Source organism: Amaranthus tricolor, chromosome 6 (assembly GCF_026212465.1).
Source record: "Amaranthus tricolor cultivar Red isolate AtriRed21 chromosome 6, ASM2621246v1, whole genome shotgun sequence".
NCBI lineage: Eukaryota > Viridiplantae > Streptophyta > Magnoliopsida > Caryophyllales > Amaranthaceae > Amaranthus > Amaranthus tricolor.
This window is the reverse complement of record NC_080052.1, coordinates 11,388,676-11,411,690: the sequence shown is the minus strand read 5'-3', so window position 1 is coordinate 11,411,690 and position 23,015 is coordinate 11,388,676. Positions and strand designations below refer to the sequence as shown.

The 23,015-nt window shown below is 47.2% G+C and overlaps 34 non-coding genes across 34 annotated transcripts; all 34 read left to right on the top strand.

The window, feature by feature from the left end:
* Positions 1-229: 229 nt before the first annotated feature.
* On the top strand, positions 230-348 carry LOC130816851 (5S ribosomal RNA). Its single transcript, XR_009043386.1, has one exon. It is a non-coding gene; the product is annotated as a 5S ribosomal RNA (ribosomal RNA).
* Positions 349-905: 557 nt separating this feature from the next.
* On the top strand, positions 906-1,024 carry LOC130816301 (5S ribosomal RNA). The gene has a single exon (XR_009042843.1). It is a non-coding gene; the product is annotated as a 5S ribosomal RNA (ribosomal RNA).
* Positions 1,025-1,579: 555 nt separating this feature from the next.
* Positions 1,580-1,698, top strand: LOC130816850 (5S ribosomal RNA). The gene has a single exon (XR_009043385.1). It is a non-coding gene; the product is annotated as a 5S ribosomal RNA (ribosomal RNA).
* A 556-nt stretch (positions 1,699-2,254) lies between these two features.
* On the top strand, positions 2,255-2,373 carry LOC130816300 (5S ribosomal RNA). The gene has a single exon (XR_009042842.1). It is a non-coding gene; the product is annotated as a 5S ribosomal RNA (ribosomal RNA).
* A 556-nt stretch (positions 2,374-2,929) lies between these two features.
* Positions 2,930-3,048, top strand: LOC130816299 (5S ribosomal RNA). The gene has a single exon (XR_009042841.1). It is a non-coding gene; the product is annotated as a 5S ribosomal RNA (ribosomal RNA).
* Positions 3,049-3,604: 556 nt separating this feature from the next.
* LOC130816297 (5S ribosomal RNA) lies at positions 3,605-3,723 on the top strand. Its single transcript, XR_009042839.1, has one exon. It is a non-coding gene; the product is annotated as a 5S ribosomal RNA (ribosomal RNA).
* Positions 3,724-4,278: 555 nt separating this feature from the next.
* On the top strand, positions 4,279-4,397 carry LOC130816849 (5S ribosomal RNA). The gene has a single exon (XR_009043384.1). It is a non-coding gene; the product is annotated as a 5S ribosomal RNA (ribosomal RNA).
* Positions 4,398-4,954: 557 nt separating this feature from the next.
* Positions 4,955-5,073, top strand: LOC130816848 (5S ribosomal RNA). Its single transcript, XR_009043383.1, has one exon. It is a non-coding gene; the product is annotated as a 5S ribosomal RNA (ribosomal RNA).
* Positions 5,074-5,630: 557 nt separating this feature from the next.
* On the top strand, positions 5,631-5,749 carry LOC130816296 (5S ribosomal RNA). The gene has a single exon (XR_009042838.1). It is a non-coding gene; the product is annotated as a 5S ribosomal RNA (ribosomal RNA).
* Positions 5,750-6,304: 555 nt separating this feature from the next.
* On the top strand, positions 6,305-6,423 carry LOC130816847 (5S ribosomal RNA). Its single transcript, XR_009043382.1, has one exon. It is a non-coding gene; the product is annotated as a 5S ribosomal RNA (ribosomal RNA).
* Positions 6,424-6,979: 556 nt separating this feature from the next.
* LOC130816846 (5S ribosomal RNA) lies at positions 6,980-7,098 on the top strand. The gene has a single exon (XR_009043381.1). It is a non-coding gene; the product is annotated as a 5S ribosomal RNA (ribosomal RNA).
* A 557-nt stretch (positions 7,099-7,655) lies between these two features.
* LOC130816845 (5S ribosomal RNA) lies at positions 7,656-7,774 on the top strand. The gene has a single exon (XR_009043380.1). It is a non-coding gene; the product is annotated as a 5S ribosomal RNA (ribosomal RNA).
* A 557-nt stretch (positions 7,775-8,331) lies between these two features.
* Positions 8,332-8,450, top strand: LOC130816844 (5S ribosomal RNA). Its single transcript, XR_009043379.1, has one exon. It is a non-coding gene; the product is annotated as a 5S ribosomal RNA (ribosomal RNA).
* Positions 8,451-9,020: 570 nt separating this feature from the next.
* On the top strand, positions 9,021-9,139 carry LOC130816843 (5S ribosomal RNA). Its single transcript, XR_009043378.1, has one exon. It is a non-coding gene; the product is annotated as a 5S ribosomal RNA (ribosomal RNA).
* A 558-nt stretch (positions 9,140-9,697) lies between these two features.
* On the top strand, positions 9,698-9,816 carry LOC130816842 (5S ribosomal RNA). Its single transcript, XR_009043377.1, has one exon. It is a non-coding gene; the product is annotated as a 5S ribosomal RNA (ribosomal RNA).
* Positions 9,817-10,372: 556 nt separating this feature from the next.
* Positions 10,373-10,491, top strand: LOC130816840 (5S ribosomal RNA). Its single transcript, XR_009043375.1, has one exon. It is a non-coding gene; the product is annotated as a 5S ribosomal RNA (ribosomal RNA).
* A 551-nt stretch (positions 10,492-11,042) lies between these two features.
* LOC130816839 (5S ribosomal RNA) lies at positions 11,043-11,161 on the top strand. Its single transcript, XR_009043374.1, has one exon. It is a non-coding gene; the product is annotated as a 5S ribosomal RNA (ribosomal RNA).
* A 555-nt stretch (positions 11,162-11,716) lies between these two features.
* On the top strand, positions 11,717-11,835 carry LOC130816295 (5S ribosomal RNA). The gene has a single exon (XR_009042837.1). It is a non-coding gene; the product is annotated as a 5S ribosomal RNA (ribosomal RNA).
* A 556-nt stretch (positions 11,836-12,391) lies between these two features.
* LOC130816838 (5S ribosomal RNA) lies at positions 12,392-12,510 on the top strand. The gene has a single exon (XR_009043373.1). It is a non-coding gene; the product is annotated as a 5S ribosomal RNA (ribosomal RNA).
* Positions 12,511-13,061: 551 nt separating this feature from the next.
* Positions 13,062-13,180, top strand: LOC130816836 (5S ribosomal RNA). The gene has a single exon (XR_009043372.1). It is a non-coding gene; the product is annotated as a 5S ribosomal RNA (ribosomal RNA).
* Positions 13,181-13,735: 555 nt separating this feature from the next.
* On the top strand, positions 13,736-13,854 carry LOC130816294 (5S ribosomal RNA). Its single transcript, XR_009042836.1, has one exon. It is a non-coding gene; the product is annotated as a 5S ribosomal RNA (ribosomal RNA).
* Positions 13,855-14,408: 554 nt separating this feature from the next.
* LOC130816835 (5S ribosomal RNA) lies at positions 14,409-14,527 on the top strand. Its single transcript, XR_009043371.1, has one exon. It is a non-coding gene; the product is annotated as a 5S ribosomal RNA (ribosomal RNA).
* Positions 14,528-15,083: 556 nt separating this feature from the next.
* LOC130816293 (5S ribosomal RNA) lies at positions 15,084-15,202 on the top strand. Its single transcript, XR_009042835.1, has one exon. It is a non-coding gene; the product is annotated as a 5S ribosomal RNA (ribosomal RNA).
* A 555-nt stretch (positions 15,203-15,757) lies between these two features.
* On the top strand, positions 15,758-15,876 carry LOC130816833 (5S ribosomal RNA). The gene has a single exon (XR_009043369.1). It is a non-coding gene; the product is annotated as a 5S ribosomal RNA (ribosomal RNA).
* A 556-nt stretch (positions 15,877-16,432) lies between these two features.
* On the top strand, positions 16,433-16,551 carry LOC130816832 (5S ribosomal RNA). The gene has a single exon (XR_009043368.1). It is a non-coding gene; the product is annotated as a 5S ribosomal RNA (ribosomal RNA).
* Positions 16,552-17,106: 555 nt separating this feature from the next.
* LOC130816291 (5S ribosomal RNA) lies at positions 17,107-17,225 on the top strand. Its single transcript, XR_009042834.1, has one exon. It is a non-coding gene; the product is annotated as a 5S ribosomal RNA (ribosomal RNA).
* Positions 17,226-17,781: 556 nt separating this feature from the next.
* Positions 17,782-17,900, top strand: LOC130816831 (5S ribosomal RNA). The gene has a single exon (XR_009043367.1). It is a non-coding gene; the product is annotated as a 5S ribosomal RNA (ribosomal RNA).
* Positions 17,901-18,451: 551 nt separating this feature from the next.
* LOC130816830 (5S ribosomal RNA) lies at positions 18,452-18,570 on the top strand. Its single transcript, XR_009043366.1, has one exon. It is a non-coding gene; the product is annotated as a 5S ribosomal RNA (ribosomal RNA).
* Positions 18,571-19,126: 556 nt separating this feature from the next.
* Positions 19,127-19,245, top strand: LOC130816290 (5S ribosomal RNA). The gene has a single exon (XR_009042833.1). It is a non-coding gene; the product is annotated as a 5S ribosomal RNA (ribosomal RNA).
* Positions 19,246-19,800: 555 nt separating this feature from the next.
* Positions 19,801-19,919, top strand: LOC130816829 (5S ribosomal RNA). Its single transcript, XR_009043365.1, has one exon. It is a non-coding gene; the product is annotated as a 5S ribosomal RNA (ribosomal RNA).
* A 556-nt stretch (positions 19,920-20,475) lies between these two features.
* On the top strand, positions 20,476-20,594 carry LOC130816289 (5S ribosomal RNA). The gene has a single exon (XR_009042832.1). It is a non-coding gene; the product is annotated as a 5S ribosomal RNA (ribosomal RNA).
* A 556-nt stretch (positions 20,595-21,150) lies between these two features.
* On the top strand, positions 21,151-21,269 carry LOC130816288 (5S ribosomal RNA). Its single transcript, XR_009042831.1, has one exon. It is a non-coding gene; the product is annotated as a 5S ribosomal RNA (ribosomal RNA).
* Positions 21,270-21,825: 556 nt separating this feature from the next.
* LOC130816827 (5S ribosomal RNA) lies at positions 21,826-21,944 on the top strand. The gene has a single exon (XR_009043363.1). It is a non-coding gene; the product is annotated as a 5S ribosomal RNA (ribosomal RNA).
* A 551-nt stretch (positions 21,945-22,495) lies between these two features.
* Positions 22,496-22,614, top strand: LOC130816826 (5S ribosomal RNA). Its single transcript, XR_009043362.1, has one exon. It is a non-coding gene; the product is annotated as a 5S ribosomal RNA (ribosomal RNA).
* Positions 22,615-23,015: the final 401 nt, after the last annotated feature.

Genomic DNA, 23,015 nt, shown 5'->3' with positions numbered 1-23,015 from the left:
GCGCGGATTTCATAAACATTTTGTCTTTTTTTTGTTGCGAGTTCACCTTGCTTTTACAGACGGCGGACTCTTTTGGGAATGGGACAATACCGGGAGGGTGAAAAACAGTATTTGGGAAGAAGAAGGCTCGAAAGAGGGGTCTCGGTTGCGAGTTTACGAGCTTTGGAATGCTCTGGGTTTTTTTTTGGTCGGCAATGCGCATGTATACAAATTGTTACGGTGAATGAACGGGTGCGATCATACCAGCACTAATGCACCGGATCCCATCAGAACTCCGCAGTTAAGCGTGCTTGGGCGAGAGTAGTACTAGGATGGGTGACCTCCTGGGAAGTCCTCGTGTTGCACCCCTTTTTCCCTTCTTTTTTTTTTTTTTTTATCGTTTTCATTTGCGAATTCTTTCCGCTCCACTTGAGCAAAAGGAATTTCGGTGATTATAGTAATATACTCTTTGGAAGTAATTTTATTTATAAAAATATAACTCGCAACCGGGTCCCGACCTCGAATTTACGGGCACTCGAAGGTAAGGACCCGTTGACGCGGGTCGATGCGCATACGAACGAATTGTTCGAAAGAGGCGTGCATCGGTGCGTTCGTGTAAGCGGAAATTGCACCGGACCCGTCGGAACTCCCCGCGGAAGCGTGCCTGGCATGGATGGCCTCTTGAATTCCAAGTGTTGCGCGGATTTCATAAACATTTTGTCTTTTTTTTGTTGCGAGTTCACCTTGCTTTTACAGACGGCAGACTCTTTTGGGAATGGGACAATACCGGGAGGGTGAAAAACAGTATTTGGGAAGAAGAAGGCTCGAAAGAGGGGTCTCGGTTGCGAGTTTACGAGCTTTGGAATGCTCTGGGTTTTTTTTTGGTCGGCAATGCGCATGTATACAAATTGTTACGGTGAATGAACGGGTGCGATCATACCAGCACTAATGCACCGGATCCCATCAGAACTCCGCAGCTAAGCGTGCTTGGGCGAGAGTAGTACTAGGATGGGTGACCTCCTGGGAAGTCCTCGTGTTGCACCCCTTTTTCCCTTCTTTTTTTTTTTTTTATCGTTTTCATTTGCGAATTCTTTCCGCTCCACTTGAGCAAAAGGAATTTCGGTGATTATAGTAATATACTCTTTGGAAGTAATTTTATTTATAAAAATATAACTCGCAACCGGGTCCCGACCTCGAATTTACGGGCACTCGAAGGTAAGGACCCGTTGACGCGGGTCGATGCGCATACGAACGAATTGTTCGAAAGAGGCGTGCATCGGTGCGTTCGTGTAAGCGGAAATTGCACCGGACCCGTCGGAACTCCCCGCGGAAGCGTGCCTGGCATGGATGGCCTCTTGAATTCCAAGTGTTGCGCGGATTTCATAAACATTTTGTCTTTTTTTTGTTGCGAGTTCACCTTGCTTTTACAGACGGCGGACTCTTTTGGGAATGGGACAATACCGGGAGGGTGAAAAACAGTATTTGGGAAGAAGAAGGCTCGAAAGAGGGGTCTCGGTTGCGAGTTTACGAGCTTTGGAATGCTCTGGGTTTTTTTTTGGTCGGCAATGCGCATGTATACAAATTGTTACGGTGAATGAACGGGTGCGATCATACCAGCACTAATGCACCGGATCCCATCAGAACTCCGCAGTTAAGCGTGCTTGGGCGAGAGTAGTACTAGGATGGGTGACCTCCTGGGAAGTCCTCGTGTTGCACCCCTTTTTCCCTTCTTTTTTTTTTTTTTTATCGTTTTCATTTGCGAATTCTTTCCGCTCCACTTGAGCAAAAGGAATTTCGGTGATTATAGTAATATACTCTTTGGAAGTAATTTTATTTATAAAAATATAACTCGCAACCGGGTCCCGACCTCGAATTTACGGGCACTCGAAGGTAAGGACCCGTTGACGCGGGTCGATGCGCATACGAACGAATTGTTCGAAAGAGGCGTGCATCGGTGCGTTCGTGTAAGCGGAAATTGCACCGGACCCGTCGGAACTCCCCGCGGAAGCGTGCCTGGCATGGATGGCCTCTTGATTTCCAAGTGTTGCGCGGATTTCATAAACATTTTGTCTTTTTTTTGTTGCGAGTTCACCTTGCTTTTACAGACGGCGGACTCTTTTGGGAATGGGACAATACCGGGAGGGTGAAAAACAGTATTTGGGAAGAAGAAGGCTCGAAAGAGGGGTCTCGGTTGCGAGTTTACGAGCTTTGGAATGCTCTGGGTTTTTTTTTGGTCGGCAATGCGCATGTATACAAATTGTTACGGTGAATGAACGGGTGCGATCATACCAGCACTAATGCACCGGATCCCATCAGAACTCCGCAGCTAAGCGTGCTTGGGCGAGAGTAGTACTAGGATGGGTGACCTCCTGGGAAGTCCTCGTGTTGCACCCCTTTTTCCCTTCTTTTTTTTTTTTTTTATCGTTTTCATTTGCGAATTCTTTCCGCTCCACTTGAGCAAAAGGAATTTCGGTGATTATAGTAATATACTCTTTGGAAGTAATTTTATTTATAAAAATATAACTCGCAACCGGGTCCCGACCTCGAATTTACGGGCACTCGAAGGTAAGGACCCGTTGACGCGGGTCGATGCGCATACGAACGAATTGTTCGAAAGAGGCGTGCATCGGTGCGTTCGTGTAAGCGGAAATTGCACCGGACCCGTCGGAACTCCCCGCGGAAGCGTGCCTGGCATGGATGGCCTCTTGATTTCCAAGTGTTGCGCGGATTTCATAAACATTTTGTCTTTTTTTTGTTGCGAGTTCACCTTGCTTTTACAGACGGCGGACTCTTTTGGGAATGGGACAATACCGGGAGGGTGAAAAACAGTATTTGGGAAGAAGAAGGCTCGAAAGAGGGGTCTCGGTTGCGAGTTTACGAGCTTTGGAATGCTCTGGGTTTTTTTTTGGTCGGCAATGCGCATGTATACAAATTGTTACGGTGAATGAACGGGTGCGATCATACCAGCACTAATGCACCGGATCCCATCAGAACTCCGCAGCTAAGCGTGCTTGGGCGAGAGTAGTACTAGGATGGGTGACCTCCTGGGAAGTCCTCGTGTTGCACCCCTTTTTCCCTTCTTTTTTTTTTTTTTTATCGTTTTCATTTGCGAATTCTTTCCGCTCCACTTGAGCAAAAGGAATTTCGGTGATTATAGTAATATACTCTTTGGAAGTAATTTTATTTATAAAAATATAACTCGCAACCGGGTCCCGACCTCGAATTTACGGGCACTCGAAGGTAAGGACCCGTTGACGCGGGTCGATGCGCATACGAACGAATTGTTCGAAAGAGGCGTGCATCGGTGCGTTCGTGTAAGCGGAAATTGCACCGGACCCGTCGGAACTCCCCGCGGAAGCGTGCCTGGCATGGATGGCCTCTTGATTTCCAAGTGTTGCGCGGATTTCATAAACATTTTGTCTTTTTTTTGTTGCGAGTTCACCTTGCTTTTACAGACGGCGGACTCTTTTGGGAATGGGACAATACCGGGAGGGTGAAAAACAGTATTTGGGAAGAAGAAGGCTCGAAAGAGGGGTCTCGGTTGCGAGTTTACGAGCTTTGGAATGCTCTGGGTTTTTTTTTGGTCGGCAATGCGCATGTATACAAATTGTTACGGTGAATGAACGGGTGCGATCATACCAGCACTAATGCACCGGATCCCATCAGAACTCCGCAGCTAAGCGTGCTTGGGCGAGAGTAGTACTAGGATGGGTGACCTCCTGGGAAGTCCTCGTGTTGCACCCCTTTTTCCCTTCTTTTTTTTTTTTTTATCGTTTTCATTTGCGAATTCTTTCCGCTCCACTTGAGCAAAAGGAATTTCGGTGATTATAGTAATATACTCTTTGGAAGTAATTTTATTTATAAAAATATAACTCGCAACCGGGTCCCGACCTCGAATTTACGGGCACTCGAAGGTAAGGACCCGTTGACGCGGGTCGATGCGCATACGAACGAATTGTTCGAAAGAGGCGTGCATCGGTGCGTTCGTGTAAGCGGAAATTGCACCGGACCCGTCGGAACTCCCCGCGGAAGCGTGCCTGGCATGGATGGCCTCTTGAATTCCAAGTGTTGCGCGGATTTCATAAACATTTTGTCTTTTTTTTGTTGCGAGTTCACCTTGCTTTTACAGACGGCGGACTCTTTTGGGAATGGGACAATACCGGGAGGGTGAAAAACAGTATTTGGGAAGAAGAAGGCTCGAAAGAGGGGTCTCGGTTGCGAGTTTACGAGCTTTGGAATGCTCTGGGTTTTTTTTTGGTCGGCAATGCGCATGTATACAAATTGTTACGGTGAATGAACGGGTGCGATCATACCAGCACTAATGCACCGGATCCCATCAGAACTCCGCAGTTAAGCGTGCTTGGGCGAGAGTAGTACTAGGATGGGTGACCTCCTGGGAAGTCCTCGTGTTGCACCCCTTTTTCCCTTCTTTTTTTTTTTTTTTTATCGTTTTCATTTGCGAATTCTTTCCGCTCCACTTGAGCAAAAGGAATTTCGGTGATTATAGTAATATACTCTTTGGAAGTAATTTTATTTATAAAAATATAACTCGCAACCGGGTCCCGACCTCGAATTTACGGGCACTCGAAGGTAAGGACCCGTTGACGCGGGTCGATGCGCATACGAACGAATTGTTCGAAAGAGGCGTGCATCGGTGCGTTCGTGTAAGCGGAAATTGCACCGGACCCGTCGGAACTCCCCGCGGAAGCGTGCCTGGCATGGATGGCCTCTTGAATTCCAAGTGTTGCGCGGATTTCATAAACATTTTGTCTTTTTTTTGTTGCGAGTTCACCTTGCTTTTACAGACGGCAGACTCTTTTGGGAATGGGACAATACCGGGAGGGTGAAAAACAGTATTTGGGAAGAAGAAGGCTCGAAAGAGGGGTCTCGGTTGCGAGTTTACGAGCTTTGGAATGCTCTGGGTTTTTTTTTGGTCGGCAATGCGCATGTATACAAATTGTTACGGTGAATGAACGGGTGCGATCATACCAGCACTAATGCACCGGATCCCATCAGAACTCCGCAGTTAAGCGTGCTTGGGCGAGAGTAGTACTAGGATGGGTGACCTCCTGGGAAGTCCTCGTGTTGCACCCCTTTTTCCCTTCTTTTTTTTTTTTTTTTATCGTTTTCATTTGCGAATTCTTTCCGCTCCACTTGAGCAAAAGGAATTTCGGTGATTATAGTAATATACTCTTTGGAAGTAATTTTATTTATAAAAATATAACTCGCAACCGGGTCCCGACCTCGAATTTACGGGCACTCGAAGGTAAGGACCCGTTGACGCGGGTCGATGCGCATACGAACGAATTGTTCGAAAGAGGCGTGCATCGGTGCGTTCGTGTAAGCGGAAATTGCACCGGACCCGTCGGAACTCCCCGCGGAAGCGTGCCTGGCATGGATGGCCTCTTGATTTCCAAGTGTTGCGCGGATTTCATAAACATTTTGTCTTTTTTTTGTTGCGAGTTCACCTTGCTTTTACAGACGGCGGACTCTTTTGGGAATGGGACAATACCGGGAGGGTGAAAAACAGTATTTGGGAAGAAGAAGGCTCGAAAGAGGGGTCTCGGTTGCGAGTTTACGAGCTTTGGAATGCTCTGGGTTTTTTTTTGGTCGGCAATGCGCATGTATACAAATTGTTACGGTGAATGAACGGGTGCGATCATACCAGCACTAATGCACCGGATCCCATCAGAACTCCGCAGCTAAGCGTGCTTGGGCGAGAGTAGTACTAGGATGGGTGACCTCCTGGGAAGTCCTCGTGTTGCACCCCTTTTTCCCTTCTTTTTTTTTTTTTTATCGTTTTCATTTGCGAATTCTTTCCGCTCCACTTGAGCAAAAGGAATTTCGGTGATTATAGTAATATACTCTTTGGAAGTAATTTTATTTATAAAAATATAACTCGCAACCGGGTCCCGACCTCGAATTTACGGGCACTCGAAGGTAAGGACCCGTTGACGCGGGTCGATGCGCATACGAACGAATTGTTCGAAAGAGGCGTGCATCGGTGCGTTCGTGTAAGCGGAAATTGCACCGGACCCGTCGGAACTCCCCGCGGAAGCGTGCCTGGCATGGATGGCCTCTTGAATTCCAAGTGTTGCGCGGATTTCATAAACATTTTGTCTTTTTTTTGTTGCGAGTTCACCTTGCTTTTACAGACGGCGGACTCTTTTGGGAATGGGACAATACCGGGAGGGTGAAAAACAGTATTTGGGAAGAAGAAGGCTCGAAAGAGGGGTCTCGGTTGCGAGTTTACGAGCTTTGGAATGCTCTGGGTTTTTTTTTGGTCGGCAATGCGCATGTATACAAATTGTTACGGTGAATGAACGGGTGCGATCATACCAGCACTAATGCACCGGATCCCATCAGAACTCCGCAGTTAAGCGTGCTTGGGCGAGAGTAGTACTAGGATGGGTGACCTCCTGGGAAGTCCTCGTGTTGCACCCCTTTTTCCCTTCTTTTTTTTTTTTTTTATCGTTTTCATTTGCGAATTCTTTCCGCTCCACTTGAGCAAAAGGAATTTCGGTGATTATAGTAATATACTCTTTGGAAGTAATTTTATTTATAAAAATATAACTCGCAACCGGGTCCCGACCTCGAATTTACGGGCACTCGAAGGTAAGGACCCGTTGACGCGGGTCGATGCGCATACGAACGAATTGTTCGAAAGAGGCGTGCATCGGTGCGTTCGTGTAAGCGGAAATTGCACCGGACCCGTCGGAACTCCCCGCGGAAGCGTGCCTGGCATGGATGGCCTCTTGAATTCCAAGTGTTGCGCGGATTTCATAAACATTTTGTCTTTTTTTTGTTGCGAGTTCACCTTGCTTTTACAGACGGCAGACTCTTTTGGGAATGGGACAATACCGGGAGGGTGAAAAACAGTATTTGGGAAGAAGAAGGCTCGAAAGAGGGGTCTCGGTTGCGAGTTTACGAGCTTTGGAATGCTCTGGGTTTTTTTTTGGTCGGCAATGCGCATGTATACAAATTGTTACGGTGAATGAACGGGTGCGATCATACCAGCACTAATGCACCGGATCCCATCAGAACTCCGCAGTTAAGCGTGCTTGGGCGAGAGTAGTACTAGGATGGGTGACCTCCTGGGAAGTCCTCGTGTTGCACCCCTTTTTCCCTTCTTTTTTTTTTTTTTTTATCGTTTTCATTTGCGAATTCTTTCCGCTCCACTTGAGCAAAAGGAATTTCGGTGATTATAGTAATATACTCTTTGGAAGTAATTTTATTTATAAAAATATAACTCGCAACCGGGTCCCGACCTCGAATTTACGGGCACTCGAAGGTAAGGACCCGTTGACGCGGGTCGATGCGCATACGAACGAATTGTTCGAAAGAGGCGTGCATCGGTGCGTTCGTGTAAGCGGAAATTGCACCGGACCCGTCGGAACTCCCCGCGGAAGCGTGCCTGGCATGGATGGCCTCTTGAATTCCAAGTGTTGCGCGGATTTCATAAACATTTTGTCTTTTTTTTGTTGCGAGTTCACCTTGCTTTTACAGACGGCGGACTCTTTTGGGAATGGGACAATACCGGGAGGGTGAAAAACAGTATTTGGGAAGAAGAAGGCTCGAAAGAGGGGTCTCGGTTGCGAGTTTACGAGCTTTGGAATGCTCTGGGTTTTTTTTTGGTCGGCAATGCGCATGTATACAAATTGTTACTGTGAATGAACGGGTGCGATCATACCAGCACTAATGCACCGGATCCCATCAGAACTCCGCAGTTAAGCGTGCTTGGGCGAGAGTAGTACTAGGATGGGTGACCTCCTGGGAAGTCCTCGTGTTGCACCCCTTTTTCCCTTCTTTTTTTTTTTTTTTTATCGTTTTCATTTGCGAATTCTTTCCGCTCCACTTGAGCAAAAGGAATTTCGGTGATTATAGTAATATACTCTTTGGAAGTAATTTTATTTATAAAAATATAACTCGCAACCGGGTCCCGACCTCGAATTTACGGGCACTCGAAGGTAAGGACCCGTTGACGCGGGTCGATGCGCATACGAACGAATTGTTCGAAAGAGGCGTGCATCGGTGCGTTCGTGTAAGCGGAAATTGCACCGGACCCGTCGGAACTCCCCGCGGAAGCGTGCCTGGCATGGATGGCCTCTTGAATTCCAAGTGTTGCGCGGATTTCATAAACATTTTGTCTTTTTTTTGTTGCGAGTTCACCTTGCTTTTACAGACGGCGGACTCTTTTGGGAATGGGACAATACCGGGAGGGTGAAAAACAGTATTTGGGAAGAAGAAGGCTCGAAAGAGGGGTCTCGGTTGCGAGTTTACGAGCTTTGGAATGCTCTGGGTTTTTTTTTGGTCGGCAATGCGCATGTATACAAATTGTTACGGTGAATGAACGGGTGCGATCATACCAGCACTAATGCACCGGATCCCATCAGAACTCCGCAGTTAAGCGTGCTTGGGCGAGAGTAGTACTAGGATGGGTGACCTCCTGGGAAGTCCTCGTGTTGCACCCCTTTTTCCCTTCTTTTTTTTTTTTTTTATCGTTTTCATTTGCGAATTCTTTCCGCTCCACTTGAGCAAAAGGAATTTCGGTGATTATAGTAATATACTCTTTGGAAGTAATTTTATTTATAAAAATATAACTCGCAACCGGGTCCCGACCTCGAATTTACGGGCACTCGAAGGTAAGGACCAGTTGACGCGGGTCGATGCGCATACGAACGAATTGTTCGAAAGAGGCGTGCATCGGTGCGTTCGTGTAAGCGGAAATTGCACCGGACCCGTCGGAACTCCCCGCGGAAGCGTGCCTGGCATGGATGGCCTCTTGAATTCCAAGAATTGAATTCCAAGTGTTGCGCGGATTTCATAAACATTTTGTCTTTTTTTTGTTGCGAGTTCACCTTGCTTTTACAGACGGCGGACTCTTTTGGGAATGGGACAATACCGGGAGGGTGAAAAACAGTATTTGGGAAGAAGAAGGCTCGAAAGAGGGGTCTCGGTTGCGAGTTTACGAGCTTTGGAATGCTCTGGGTTTTTTTTTGGTCGGCAATGCGCATGTATACAAATTGTTACGGTGAATGAACGGGTGCGATCATACCAGCACTAATGCACCGGATCCCATCAGAACTCCGCAGTTAAGCGTGCTTGGGCGAGAGTAGTACTAGGATGGGTGACCTCCTGGGAAGTCCTCGTGTTGCACCCCTTTTTCCCTTCTTTTTTTTTTTTTTTTTATCGTTTTCATTTGCGAATTCTTTCCGCTCCACTTGAGCAAAAGGAATTTCGGTGATTATAGTAATATACTCTTTGGAAGTAATTTTATTTATAAAAATATAACTCGCAACCGGGTCCCGACCTCGAATTTACGGGCACTCGAAGGTAAGGACCCGTTGACGCGGGTCGATGCGCATACGAACGAATTGTTCGAAAGAGGCGTGCATCGGTGCGTTCGTGTAAGCGGAAATTGCACCGGACCCGTCGGAACTCCCCGCGGAAGCGTGCCTGGCATGGATGGCCTCTTGAATTCCAAGTGTTGCGCGGATTTCATAAACATTTTGTCTTTTTTTTGTTGCGAGTTCACCTTGCTTTTACAGACGGCGGACTCTTTTGGGAATGGGACAATACCGGGAGGGTGAAAAACAGTATTTGGGAAGAAGAAGGCTCGAAAGAGGGGTCTCGGTTGCGAGTTTACGAGCTTTGGAATGCTCTGGGTTTTTTTTTGGTCGGCAATGCGCATGTATACAAATTGTTACGGTGAATGAACGGGTGCGATCATACCAGCACTAATGCACCGGATCCCATCAGAACTCCGCAGTTAAGCGTGCTTGGGCGAGAGTAGTACTAGGATGGGTGACCTCCTGGGAAGTCCTCGTGTTGCACCCCTTTTTCCCTTCTTTTTTTTTTTTTTTATCGTTTTCATTTGCGAATTCTTTCCGCTCCACTTGAGCAAAAGGAATTTCGGTGATTATAGTAATATACTCTTTGGAAGTAATTTTATTTATAAAAATATAACTCGCAACCGGGTCCCGACCTCGAATTTACGGGCACTCGAAGGTAAGGACCAGTTGACGCGGGTCGATGCGCATACGAACGAATTGTTCGAAAGAGGCGTGCATCGGTGCGTTCGTGTAAGCGGAAATTGCACCGGACCCGTCGGAACTCCCCGCGGAAGCGTGCCTGGCATGGATGGCCTCTTGAATTCCAAGTGTTGCGCGGATTTCTTAAACATTTTGTCTTTTTTTTGTTGCGAGTTCACCTTGCTTTTACAGACGGCGGACTCTTTTGGGAATGGGACAATACCGGGAGGGTGAAAAACAGTATTTGGGAAGAAGAAGGCTCGAAAGAGGGGTCTCGGTTGCGAGTTTACGAGCTTTGGAATGCTCTGGGTTTTTTTTTGGTCGGCAATGCGCATGTATACAAATTGTTACTGTGAATGAACGGGTGCGATCATACCAGCACTAATGCACCGGATCCCATCAGAACTCCGCAGTTAAGCGTGCTTGGGCGAGAGTAGTACTAGGATGGGTGACCTCCTGGGAAGTCCTCGTGTTGCACCCCTTTTTCCCTTCTTTTTTTTTTATCGTTTTCATTTGCGAATTCTTTCCGCTCCACTTGAGCAAAAGGAATTTCGGTGATTATAGTAATATACTCTTTGGAAGTAATTTTATTTATAAAAATATAACTCGCAACCGGGTCCCGACCTCGAATTTACGGGCACTCGAAGGTAAGGACCCGTTGACGCGGGTCGATGCGCATACGAACGAATTGTTCGAAAGAGGCGTGCATCGGTGCGTTCGTGTAAGCGGAAATTGCACCGGACCCGTCGGAACTCCCCGCGGAAGCGTGCCTGGCATGGATGGCCTCTTGATTTCCAAGTGTTGCGCGGATTTCATAAACATTTTGTCTTTTTTTTGTTGCGAGTTCACCTTGCTTTTACAGACGGCAGACTCTTTTGGGAATGGGACAATACCGGGAGGGTGAAAAACAGTATTTGGGAAGAAGAAGGCTCGAAAGAGGGGTCTCGGTTGCGAGTTTACGAGCTTTGGAATGCTCTGGGTTTTTTTTTGGTCGGCAATGCGCATGTATACAAATTGTTACGGTGAATGAACGGGTGCGATCATACCAGCACTAATGCACCGGATCCCATCAGAACTCCGCAGTTAAGCGTGCTTGGGCGAGAGTAGTACTAGGATGGGTGACCTCCTGGGAAGTCCTCGTGTTGCACCCCTTTTTCCCTTCTTTTTTTTTTTTTTATCGTTTTCATTTGCGAATTCTTTCCGCTCCACTTGAGCAAAAGGAATTTCGGTGATTATAGTAATATACTCTTTGGAAGTAATTTTATTTATAAAAATATAACTCGCAACCGGGTCCCGACCTCGAATTTACGGGCACTCGAAGGTAAGGACCCGTTGACGCGGGTCGATGCGCATACGAACGAATTGTTCGAAAGAGGCGTGCATCGGTGCGTTCGTGTAAGCGGAAATTGCACCGGACCCGTCGGAACTCCCCGCGGAAGCGTGCCTGGCATGGATGGCCTCTTGAATTCCAAGTGTTGCGCGGATTTCATAAACATTTTGTCTTTTTTTTGTTGCGAGTTCACCTTGCTTTTACAGACGGCGGACTCTTTTGGGAATGGGACAATACCGGGAGGGTGAAAAACAGTATTTGGGAAGAAGAAGGCTCGAAAGAGGGGTCTCGGTTGCGAGTTTACGAGCTTTGGAATGCTCTGGGTTTTTTTTTGGTCGGCAATGCGCATGTATACAAATTGTTACGGTGAATGAACGGGTGCGATCATACCAGCACTAATGCACCGGATCCCATCAGAACTCCGCAGCTAAGCGTGCTTGGGCGAGAGTAGTACTAGGATGGGTGACCTCCTGGGAAGTCCTCGTGTTGCACCCCTTTTTCCCTTCTTTTTTTTTTTTTTTATCGTTTTCATTTGCGAATTCTTTCCGCTCCACTTGAGCAAAAGGAATTTCGGTGATTATAGTAATATACTCTTTGGAAGTAATTTTATTTATAAAAATATAACTCGCAACCGGGTCCCGACCTCGAATTTACGGGCACTCGAAGGTAAGGACCAGTTGACGCGGGTCGATGCGCATACGAACGAATTGTTCGAAAGAGGCGTGCATCGGTGCGTTCGTGTAAGCGGAAATTGCACCGGACCCGTCGGAACTCCCCGCGGAAGCGTGCCTGGCATGGATGGCCTCTTGAATTCCAAGTGTTGCGCGGATTTCTTAAACATTTTGTCTTTTTTTTGTTGCGAGTTCACCTTGCTTTTACAGACGGCGGACTCTTTTGGGAATGGGACAATACCGGGAGGGTGAAAAACAGTATTTGGGAAGAAGAAGGCTCGAAAGAGGGGTCTCGGTTGCGAGTTTACGAGCTTTGGAATGCTCTGGGTTTTTTTTTGGTCGGCAATGCGCATGTATACAAATTGTTACTGTGAATGAACGGGTGCGATCATACCAGCACTAATGCACCGGATCCCATCAGAACTCCGCAGTTAAGCGTGCTTGGGCGAGAGTAGTACTAGGATGGGTGACCTCCTGGGAAGTCCTCGTGTTGCACCCCTTTTTCCCTTCTTTTTTTTTTATCGTTTTCATTTGCGAATTCTTTCCGCTCCACTTGAGCAAAAGGAATTTCGGTGATTATAGTAATATACTCTTTGGAAGTAATTTTATTTATAAAAATATAACTCGCAACCGGGTCCCGACCTCGAATTTACGGGCACTCGAAGGTAAGGACCCGTTGACGCGGGTCGATGCGCATACGAACGAATTGTTCGAAAGAGGCGTGCATCGGTGCGTTCGTGTAAGCGGAAATTGCACCGGACCCGTCGGAACTCCCCGCGGAAGCGTGCCTGGCATGGATGGCCTCTTGATTTCCAAGTGTTGCGCGGATTTCATAAACATTTTGTCTTTTTTTTGTTGCGAGTTCACCTTGCTTTTACAGACGGCAGACTCTTTTGGGAATGGGACAATACCGGGAGGGTGAAAAACAGTATTTGGGAAGAAGAAGGCTCGAAAGAGGGGTCTCGGTTGCGAGTTTACGAGCTTTGGAATGCTCTGGGTTTTTTTTTGGTCGGCAATGCGCATGTATACAAATTGTTACGGTGAATGAACGGGTGCGATCATACCAGCACTAATGCACCGGATCCCATCAGAACTCCGCAGTTAAGCGTGCTTGGGCGAGAGTAGTACTAGGATGGGTGACCTCCTGGGAAGTCCTCGTGTTGCACCCCTTTTTCCCTTCTTTTTTTTTTTTTTATCGTTTTCATTTGCGAATTCTTTCCGCTCCACTTGAGCAAAAGGAATTTCGGTGATTATAGTAATATACTCTTTGGAAGTAATTTTATTTATAAAAATATAACTCGCAACCGGGTCCCGACCTCGAATTTACGGGCACTCGAAGGTAAGGACCCGTTGACGCGGGTCGATGCGCATACGAACGAATTGTTCGAAAGAGGCGTGCATCGGTGCGTTCGTGTAAGCGGAAATTGCACCGGACCCGTCGGAACTCCCCGCGGAAGCGTGCCTGGCATGGATGGCCTCTTGAATTCCAAGTGTTGCGCGGATTTCATAAACATTTTGTCTTTTTTTTGTTGCGAGTTCACCTTGCTTTTACAGACGGCGGACTCTTTTGGGAATGGGACAATACCGGGAGGGTGAAAAACAGTATTTGGGAAGAAGAAGGCTCGAAAGAGGGGTCTCGGTTGCGAGTTTACGAGCTTTGGAATGCTCTGGGTTTTTTTTTGGTCGGCAATGCGCATGTATACAAATTGTTACGGTGAATGAACGGGTGCGATCATACCAGCACTAATGCACCGGATCCCATCAGAACTCCGCAGCTAAGCGTGCTTGGGCGAGAGTAGTACTAGGATGGGTGACCTCCTGGGAAGTCCTCGTGTTGCACCCCTTTTTCCCTTCTTTTTTTTTTTTTATCGTTTTCATTTGCGAATTCTTTCCGCTCCACTTGAGCAAAAGGAATTTCGGTGATTATAGTAATATACTCTTTGGAAGTAATTTTATTTATAAAAATATAACTCGCAACCGGGTCCCGACCTCGAATTTACGGGCACTCGAAGGTAAGGACCCGTTGACGCGGGTCGATGCGCATACGAACGAATTGTTCGAAAGAGGCGTGCATCGGTGCGTTCGTGTAAGCGGAAATTGCACCGGACCCGTCGGAACTCCCCGCGGAAGCGTGCCTGGCATGGATGGCCTCTTGATTTCCAAGTGTTGCGCGGATTTCATAAACATTTTGTCTTTTTTTTGTTGCGAGTTCACCTTGCTTTTACAGACGGCGGACTCTTTTGGGAATGGGACAATACCGGGAGGGTGAAAAACAGTATTTGGGAAGAAGAAGGCTCGAAAGAGGGGTCTCGGTTGCGAGTTTACGAGCTTTGGAATGCTCTGGGTTTTTTTTTGGTCGGCAATGCGCATGTATACAAATTGTTACGGTGAATGAACGGGTGCGATCATACCAGCACTAATGCACCGGATCCCATCAGAACTCCGCAGTTAAGCGTGCTTGGGCGAGAGTAGTACTAGGATGGGTGACCTCCTGGGAAGTCCTCGTGTTGCACCCCTTTTTCCCTTCTTTTTTTTTTTTTTTATCGTTTTCATTTGCGAATTCTTTCCGCTCCACTTGAGCAAAAGGAATTTCGGTGATTATAGTAATATACTCTTTGGAAGTAATTTTATTTATAAAAATATAACTCGCAACCGGGTCCCGACCTCGAATTTACGGGCACTCGAAGGTAAGGACCCGTTGACGCGGGTCGATGCGCATACGAACGAATTGTTCGAAAGAGGCGTGCATCGGTGCGTTCGTGTAAGCGGAAATTGCACCGGACCCGTCGGAACTCCCCGCGGAAGCGTGCCTGGCATGGATGGCCTCTTGAATTCCAAGTGTTGCGCGGATTTCATAAACATTTTGTCTTTTTTTTGTTGCGAGTTCACCTTGCTTTTACAGACGGCGGACTCTTTTGGGAATGGGACAATACCGGGAGGGTGAAAAACAGTATTTGGGAAGAAGAAGGCTCGAAAGAGGGGTCTCGGTTGCGAGTTTACGAGCTTTGGAATGCTCTGGGTTTTTTTTTGGTCGGCAATGCGCATGTATACAAATTGTTACGGTGAATGAACGGGTGCGATCATACCAGCACTAATGCACCGGATCCCATCAGAACTCCGCAGCTAAGCGTGCTTGGGCGAGAGTAGTACTAGGATGGGTGACCTCCTGGGAAGTCCTCGTGTTGCACCCCTTTTTCCCTTCTTTTTTTTTTTTTTATCGTTTTCATTTGCGAATTCTTTCCGCTCCACTTGAGCAAAAGGAATTTCGGTGATTATAGTAATATACTCTTTGGAAGTAATTTTATTTATAAAAATATAACTCGCAACCGGGTCCCGACCTCGAATTTACGGGCACTCGAAGGTAAGGACCCGTTGACGCGGGTCGATGCGCATACGAACGAATTGTTCGAAAGAGGCGTGCATCGGTGCGTTCGTGTAAGCGGAAATTGCACCGGACCCGTCGGAACTCCCCGCGGAAGCGTGCCTGGCATGGATGGCCTCTTGATTTCCAAGTGTTGCGCGGATTTCATAAACATTTTGTCTTTTTTTTGTTGCGAGTTCACCTTGCTTTTACAGACGGCGGACTCTTTTGGGAATGGGACAATACCGGGAGGGTGAAAAACAGTATTTGGGAAGAAGAAGGCTCGAAAGAGGGGTCTCGGTTGCGAGTTTACGAGCTTTGGAATGCTCTGGGTTTTTTTTTGGTCGGCAATGCGCATGTATACAAATTGTTACGGTGAATGAACGGGTGCGATCATACCAGCACTAATGCACCGGATCCCATCAGAACTCCGCAGTTAAGCGTGCTTGGGCGAGAGTAGTACTAGGATGGGTGACCTCCTGGGAAGTCCTCGTGTTGCACCCCTTTTTCCCTTCTTTTTTTTTTTTTTTATCGTTTTCATTTGCGAATTCTTTCCGCTCCACTTGAGCAAAAGGAATTTCGGTGATTATAGTAATATACTCTTTGGAAGTAATTTTATTTATAAAAATATAACTCGCAACCGGGTCCCGACCTCGAATTTACGGGCACTCGAAGGTAAGGACCCGTTGACGCGGGTCGATGCGCATACGAACGAATTGTTCGAAAGAGGCGTGCATCGGTGCGTTCGTGTAAGCGGAAATTGCACCGGACCCGTCGGAACTCCCCGCGGAAGCGTGCCTGGCATGGATGGCCTCTTGAATTCCAAGTGTTGCGCGGATTTCATAAACATTTTGTCTTTTTTTTGTTGCGAGTTCACCTTGCTTTTACAGACGGCGGACTCTTTTGGGAATGGGACAATACCGGGAGGGTGAAAAACAGTATTTGGGAAGAAGAAGGCTCGAAAGAGGGGTCTCGGTTGCGAGTTTACGAGCTTTGGAATGCTCTGGGTTTTTTTTTGGTCGGCAATGCGCATGTATACAAATTGTTACGGTGAATGAACGGGTGCGATCATACCAGCACTAATGCACCGGATCCCATCAGAACTCCGCAGTTAAGCGTGCTTGGGCGAGAGTAGTACTAGGATGGGTGACCTCCTGGGAAGTCCTCGTGTTGCACCCCTTTTTCCCTTCTTTTTTTTTTTTTTATCGTTTTCATTTGCGAATTCTTTCCGCTCCACTTGAGCAAAAGGAATTTCGGTGATTATAGTAATATACTCTTTGGAAGTAATTTTATTTATAAAAATATAACTCGCAACCGGGTCCCGACCTCGAATTTACGGGCACTCGAAGGTAAGGACCCGTTGACGCGGGTCGATGCGCATACGAACGAATTGTTCGAAAGAGGCGTGCATCGGTGCGTTCGTGTAAGCGGAAATTGCACCGGACCCGTCGGAACTCCCCGCGGAAGCGTGCCTGGCATGGATGGCCTCTTGAATTCCAAGTGTTGCGCGGATTTCATAAACATTTTGTCTTTTTTTTGTTGCGAGTTCACCTTGCTTTTACAGACGGCGGACTCTTTTGGGAATGGGACAATACCGGGAGGGTGAAAAACAGTATTTGGGAAGAAGAAGGCTCGAAAGAGGGGTCTCGGTTGCGAGTTTACGAGCTTTGGAATGCTCTGGGTTTTTTTTTGGTCGGCAATGCGCATGTATACAAATTGTTACGGTGAATGAACGGGTGCGATCATACCAGCACTAATGCACCGGATCCCATCAGAACTCCGCAGCTAAGCGTGCTTGGGCGAGAGTAGTACTAGGATGGGTGACCTCCTGGGAAGTCCTCGTGTTGCACCCCTTTTTCCCTTCTTTTTTTTTTTTTTTATCGTTTTCATTTGCGAATTCTTTCCGCTCCACTTGAGCAAAAGGAATTTCGGTGATTATAGTAATATACTCTTTGGAAGTAATTTTATTTATAAAAATATAACTCGCAACCGGGTCCCGACCTCGAATTTACGGGCACTCGAAGGTAAGGACCCGTTGACGCGGGTCGATGCGCATACGAACGAATTGTTCGAAAGAGGCGTGCATCGGTGCGTTCGTGTAAGCGGAAATTGCACCGGACCCGTCGGAACTCCCCGCGGAAGCGTGCCTGGCATGGATGGCCTCTTGAATTCCAAGTGTTGCGCGGATTTCATAAACATTTTGTCTTTTTTTTGTTGCGAGTTCACCTTGCTTTTACAGACGGCGGACTCTTTTGGGAATGGGACAATACCGGGAGGGTGAAAAACAGTATTTGGGAAGAAGAAGGCTCGAAAGAGGGGTCTCGGTTGCGAGTTTACGAGCTTTGGAATGCTCTGGGTTTTTTTTTGGTCGGCAATGCGCATGTATACAAATTGTTACTGTGAATGAACGGGTGCGATCATACCAGCACTAATGCACCGGATCCCATCAGAACTCCGCAGTTAAGCGTGCTTGGGCGAGAGTAGTACTAGGATGGGTGACCTCCTGGGAAGTCCTCGTGTTGCACCCCTTTTTCCCTTCTTTTTTTTTTATCGTTTTCATTTGCGAATTCTTTCCGCTCCACTTGAGCAAAAGGAATTTCGGTGATTATAGTAATATACTCTTTGGAAGTAATTTTATTTATAAAAATATAACTCGCAACCGGGTCCCGACCTCGAATTTACGGGCACTCGAAGGTAAGGACCCGTTGACGCGGGTCGATGCGCATACGAACGAATTGTTCGAAAGAGGCGTGCATCGGTGCGTTCGTGTAAGCGGAAATTGCACCGGACCCGTCGGAACTCCCCGCGGAAGCGTGCCTGGCATGGATGGCCTCTTGATTTCCAAGTGTTGCGCGGATTTCATAAACATTTTGTCTTTTTTTTGTTGCGAGTTCACCTTGCTTTTACAGACGGCAGACTCTTTTGGGAATGGGACAATACCGGGAGGGTGAAAAACAGTATTTGGGAAGAAGAAGGCTCGAAAGAGGGGTCTCGGTTGCGAGTTTACGAGCTTTGGAATGCTCTGGGTTTTTTTTTGGTCGGCAATGCGCATGTATACAAATTGTTACGGTGAATGAACGGGTGCGATCATACCAGCACTAATGCACCGGATCCCATCAGAACTCCGCAGTTAAGCGTGCTTGGGCGAGAGTAGTACTAGGATGGGTGACCTCCTGGGAAGTCCTCGTGTTGCACCCCTTTTTCCCTTCTTTTTTTTTTTTTTTATCGTTTTCATTTGCGAATTCTTTCCGCTCCACTTGAGCAAAAGGAATTTCGGTGATTATAGTAATATACTCTTTGGAAGTAATTTTATTTATAAAAATATAACTCGCAACCGGGTCCCGACCTCGAATTTACGGGCACTCGAAGGTAAGGACCCGTTGACGCGGGTAGATGCGCATACGAACGAATTGTTCGAAAGAGGCGTGCATCGGTGCGTTCGTGTAAGCGGAAATTGCACCGGACCCGTCGGAACTCCCCGCGGAAGCGTGCCTGGCATGGATGGCCTCTTGAATTCCAAGTGTTGCGCGGATTTCATAAACATTTTGTCTTTTTTTTGTTGCGAGTTCACCTTGCTTTTACAGACGGCGGACTCTTTTGGGAATGGGACAATACCGGGAGGGTGAAAAACAGTATTTGGGAAGAAGAAGGCTCGAAAGAGGGGTCTCGGTTGCGAGTTTACGAGCTTTGGAATGCTCTGGGTTTTTTTTTGGTCGGCAATGCGCATGTATACAAATTGTTACGGTGAATGAACGGGTGCGATCATACCAGCACTAATGCACCGGATCCCATCAGAACTCCGCAGCTAAGCGTGCTTGGGCGAGAGTAGTACTAGGATGGGTGACCTCCTGGGAAGTCCTCGTGTTGCACCCCTTTTTCCCTTCTTTTTTTTTTTTTTATCGTTTTCATTTGCGAATTCTTTCCGCTCCACTTGAGCAAAAGGAATTTCGGTGATTATAGTAATATACTCTTTGGAAGTAATTTTATTTATAAAAATATAACTCGCAACCGGGTCCCGACCTCGAATTTACGGGCACTCGAAGGTAAGGACCCGTTGACGCGGGTCGATGCGCATACGAACGAATTGTTCGAAAGAGGCGTGCATCGGTGCGTTCGTGTAAGCGGAAATTGCACCGGACCCGTCGGAACTCCCCGCGAAAGCGTGCCTGGCATGGATGGCCTCTTGATTTCCAAGTGTTGCGCGGATTTCATAAACATTTTGTCTTTTTTTTGTTGCGAGTTCACCTTGCTTTTACAGACGGCGGACTCTTTTGGGAATGGGACAATACCGGGAGGGTGAAAAACAGTATTTGGGAAGAAGAAGGCTCGAAAGAGGGGTCTCGGTTGCGAGTTTACGAGCTTTGGAATGCTCTGGGTTTTTTTTTGGTCGGCAATGCGCATGTATACAAATTGTTACGGTGAATGAACGGGTGCGATCATACCAGCACTAATGCACCGGATCCCATCAGAACTCCGCAGTTAAGCGTGCTTGGGCGAGAGTAGTACTAGGATGGGTGACCTCCTGGGAAGTCCTCGTGTTGCACCCCTTTTTCCCTTCTTTTTTTTTTTTTTTATCGTTTTCATTTGCGAATTCTTTCCGCTCCACTTGAGCAAAAGGAATTTCGGTGATTATAGTAATATACTCTTTGGAAGTAATTTTATTTATAAAAATATAACTCGCAACCGGGTCCCGACCTCGAATTTACGGGCACTCGAAGGTAAGGACCCGTTGACGCGGGTCGATGCGCATACGAACGAATTGTTCGAAAGAGGCGTGCATCGGTGCGTTCGTGTAAGCGGAAATTGCACCGGACCCGTCGGAACTCCCCGCGGAAGCGTGCCTGGCATGGATGGCCTCTTGAATTCCAAGTGTTGCGCGGATTTCATAAACATTTTGTCTTTTTTTTGTTGCGAGTTCACCTTGCTTTTACAGACGGCGGACTCTTTTGGGAATGGGACAATACCGGGAGGGTGAAAAACAGTATTTGGGAAGAAGAAGGCTCGAAAGAGGGGTCTCGGTTGCGAGTTTACGAGCTTTGGAATGCTCTGGGTTTTTTTTTGGTCGGCAATGCGCATGTATACAAATTGTTACGGTGAATGAACGGGTGCGATCATACCAGCACTAATGCACCGGATCCCATCAGAACTCCGCAGCTAAGCGTGCTTGGGCGAGAGTAGTACTAGGATGGGTGACCTCCTGGGAAGTCCTCGTGTTGCACCCCTTTTTCCCTTCTTTTTTTTTTTTTTTATCGTTTTCATTTGCGAATTCTTTCCGCTCCACTTGAGCAAAAGGAATTTCGGTGATTATAGTAATATACTCTTTGGAAGTAATTTTATTTATAAAAATATAACTCGCAACCGGGTCCCGACCTCGAATTTACGGGCACTCGAAGGTAAGGACCCGTTGACGCGGGTCGATGCGCATACGAACGAATTGTTCGAAAGAGGCGTGCATCGGTGCGTTCGTGTAAGCGGAAATTGCACCGGACCCATCGGAACTCCCCGCGGAAGCGTGCCTGGCATGGATGGCCTCTTGAATTCCAAGTGTTGCGCGGATTTCATAAACATTTTGTCTTTTTTTTGTTGCGAGTTCACCTTGCTTTTACAGACGGCGGACTCTTTTGGGAATGGGACAATACCGGGAGGGTGAAAAACAGTATTTGGGAAGAAGAAGGCTCGAAAGAGGGGTCTCGGTTGCGAGTTTACGAGCTTTGGAATGCTCTGGGTTTTTTTTTGGTCGGCAATGCGCATGTATACAAATTGTTACGGTGAATGAACGGGTGCGATCATACCAGCACTAATGCACCGGATCCCATCAGAACTCCGCAGCTAAGCGTGCTTGGGCGAGAGTAGTACTAGGATGGGTGACCTCCTGGGAAGTCCTCGTGTTGCACCCCTTTTTCCCTTCTTTTTTTTTTTTTTTATCGTTTTCATTTGCGAATTCTTTCCGCTCCACTTGAGCAAAAGGAATTTCGGTGATTATAGTAATATACTCTTTGGAAGTAATTTTATTTATAAAAATATAACTCGCAACCGGGTCCCGACCTCGAATTTACGGGCACTCGAAGGTAAGGACCCGTTGACGCGGGTCGATGCGCATACGAACGAATTGTTCGAAAGAGGCGTGCATCGGTGCGTTCGTGTAAGCGGAAATTGCACCGGACCCGTCGGAACTCCCCGCGGAAGCGTGCCTGGCATGGATGGCCTCTTGAATTCCAAGTGTTGCGCGGATTTCATAAACATTTTGTCTTTTTTTTGTTGCGAGTTCACCTTGCTTTTACAGACGGCGGACTCTTTTGGGAATGGGACAATACCGGGAGGGTGAAAAACAGTATTTGGGAAGAAGAAGGCTCGAAAGAGGGGTCTCGGTTGCGAGTTTACGAGCTTTGGAATGCTCTGGGTTTTTTTTTGGTCGGCAATGCGCATGTATACAAATTGTTACTGTGAATGAACGGGTGCGATCATACCAGCACTAATGCACCGGATCCCATCAGAACTCCGCAGTTAAGCGTGCTTGGGCGAGAGTAGTACTAGGATGGGTGACCTCCTGGGAAGTCCTCGTGTTGCACCCCTTTTTCCCTTCTTTTTTTTTTATCGTTTTCATTTGCGAATTCTTTCCGCTCCACTTGAGCAAAAGGAATTTCGGTGATTATAGTAATATACTCTTTGGAAGTAATTTTATTTATAAAAATATAACTCGCAACCGGGTCCCGACCTCGAATTTACGGGCACTCGAAGGTAAGGACCCGTTGACGCGGGTCGATGCGCATACGAACGAATTGTTCGAAAGAGGCGTGCATCGGTGCGTTCGTGTAAGCGGAAATTGCACCGGACCCGTCGGAACTCCCCGCGGAAGCGTGCCTGGCATGGATGGCCTCTTGATTTCCAAGTGTTGCGCGGATTTCATAAACATTTTGTCTTTTTTTTGTTGCGAGTTCACCTTGCTTTTACAGACGGCAGACTCTTTTGGGAATGGGACAATACCGGGAGGGTGAAAAACAGTATTTGGGAAGAAGAAGGCTCGAAAGAGGGGTCTCGGTTGCGAGTTTACGAGCTTTGGAATGCTCTGGGTTTTTTTTTGGTCGGCAATGCGCATGTATACAAATTGTTACGGTGAATGAACGGGTGCGATCATACCAGCACTAATGCACCGGATCCCATCAGAACTCCGCAGTTAAGCGTGCTTGGGCGAGAGTAGTACTAGGATGGGTGACCTCCTGGGAAGTCCTCGTGTTGCACCCCTTTTTCCCTTCTTTTTTTTTTTTTTTATCGTTTTCATTTGCGAATTCTTTCCGCTCCACTTGAGCAAAAGGAATTTCGGTGATTATAGTAATATACTCTTTGGAAGTAATTTTATTTATAAAAATATAACTCGCAACCGGGTCCCGACCTCGAATTTACGGGCACTCGAAGGTAAGGACCCGTTGACGCGGGTAGATGCGCATACGAACGAATTGTTCGAAAGAGGCGTGCATCGGTGCGTTCGTGTAAGCGGAAATTGCACCGGACCCGTCGGAACTCCCCGCGGAAGCGTGCCTGGCATGGATGGCCTCTTGAATTCCAAGTGTTGCGCGGATTTCATAAACATTTTGTCTTTTTTTTGTTGCGAGTTCACCTTGCTTTTACAGACGGCGGACTCTTTT